Here is a 2,165-nt window from a genome sequence, read left to right on the forward strand (position 1 = left end):
AGATACAGGATATTGCTCCAAGTTGTTCAGTGCCTCCATCCTCAGAAAAGCACATTCATTGATCTCAGTGGGACCTAAGAAACAGGTTTACATGTTGGTACACAGAGAGGAGTTTGGCATAAGGAGGTAGCTTCAAATATGTGCTGAGCTGTTGGAAAGAACTGGGATCTTTGAGTTGTCTGAAGACACACGCAAACGCTTGCCCCTGTGTGGTGCTTTTACTCTGGTGGGTGACTGAGCTCCACCACAACCGCTCTCTCACTCCCCCTCCTCAAAGAGGAATGGGGAGAAAATATGATGAAAAGGGCTCAAGGGTTGAGATAAGGACAGGGAGATAACACAGTAATTATTGTGATGGGCAAAACAGACTCAGCATAGGGAGATAGTAAGATTTATTGCCTACTACTAACAAGCTAGAGAAGCGAGAAACAGAGGAAAGAAACCAAAAGCACCTTCCCCCCCATCCACCCTTTTCCACCTCCTCCCCCCAAGCGGCGCAGGGCAACGGGGGAATGGGGGTTATAGTCAGTCTATAGCGCTTCTTCTCCGCCGCTCCTTCTCGGTCACTCTTGTCCCCTGTGCCGTGGGGTCCCTCCCACGGGATGCAGTCCTTGCTAAACTGATCTGACGTGGGCTTCCCACAGGCAGCAGCTCTTCAAGAACTGCTCCAGATATGGGTCCATACCATGGGGTCCATCCCTCAGGAGCAAACTGCTCCAACCTGGATCCCCCATGGGCAGCAACTCCTGCCAGGTCACCTGCTCCTGCGTGGGCTCCTCTCCACGGGCTGCAGCTCCGGCCCGGGGCCTGCTCCTGCGGGGGCTCTCCATGGGCTGCAGCCACCGTTGGTGCAGGTCCACCTGCTCCACCGTGGTACTCCGTGGGCTGCAGGGGGACAGCCTGCTTTACCATCGTCCTCACCACAGGCCGCAGGGGACTTCCGCTCCGGCACCTGGAGCACCTCTCCCCCTCCTTCTTCACTGACCTTGGCACCTGCAAGGCTGTTTCTCACTCCTCTCACTCTCCGAGCTGCTGTGTGGCGCAGCGTTGTCTTTTTTTTTTTTCTTTTTTTTTTTTTTTTTCTCCGTCTTAAATATGCTGTCGCAGAGGAACAAAACAACATCACTTACTGGCTCAGCTCTGGTCAGCAGTGGGGCCCTTACCAAACATGGGGCAGCTTCTAGATCCTTCTCACAGAAGCCACCCCAATGGCCCTCTGCTACCAAAACCTTGCCATGGAAACCCTCTACACCCTGTATAGACAAATTTGTGGATGATAAAGGCTCAATTTATAGCCAAGCAGAATAGGCCTGGAGACCATGAGCACACGGCTGAGGTGCTGCTTCTGCAGTCTAGTCATGGTATTAGAATTCACGCCTTTGGTTAACACAAAGACCTCAGTCCACCCTGAGCCCTGACATTCAGGCAATTCAGGTATGGCAAAACAGCAGGCAATAACATGTCCCTCAACAATTCTTCTGTCCATTTTTTATGTATTTCCTCTCCTCATATTGTTCATTGTTCAGTCATTTTTTTTTTATTTATTTATTCTTTCCATTGCAGTAAGCAATGCAGCTAAGAACGAGGAAGTCCCAAAGATTTCCATAGATGTTTGTGATCATGAGTTGGAAAGGACAGCTCAAGAAAAGGCTATTCCCAAAGACAGAGAGACTGCAACATCTGCACTAGATGGAAAGGTCTGTGCTTTAATTAAGGGTATCTTCCTGTGTAACTTAGAAGTGTGTAAGATTAAAATTGGTCCGTCTCATAGAGTTTAAATTTCTATTTTCACTATGTAGTTGCAATTAAAAATGTAACCTGTGAAAGTGGTGGGAATATACAGCGTTTAGCAATCAGGGCACACAAAGTATTATCTAGTACAGTCTGTAATTCAGCGAGTACTTCTACTATGTGACAAACACAACTGAAAGTAGAACTCAAATACTTCTGCTTTTCTTTTCCTTCTCTGCTGAAGGCAGCCTCTTCTTTCATTGTTTTCAATCTCTAAAAGTATATGTTTTCTGTCATCAGTTTGTCAAATGCAGAGAAACCATCAGCTGAGAACTGAAGAGAAGTGTCAAAAAGGTGAGGGCTATCCAGACCAGACAATTCAGCAGGCACAGATGAGGGAAGCACTATGGCAACCCAAAGGCTCAATGACATCT

The sequence above is a fragment of the Anser brachyrhynchus genome (genome assembly GCF_964034855.1).
Source record: "Anser brachyrhynchus genome assembly, chromosome: 3".
Lineage (NCBI taxonomy): Eukaryota > Metazoa > Chordata > Aves > Anseriformes > Anatidae > Anser > Anser brachyrhynchus.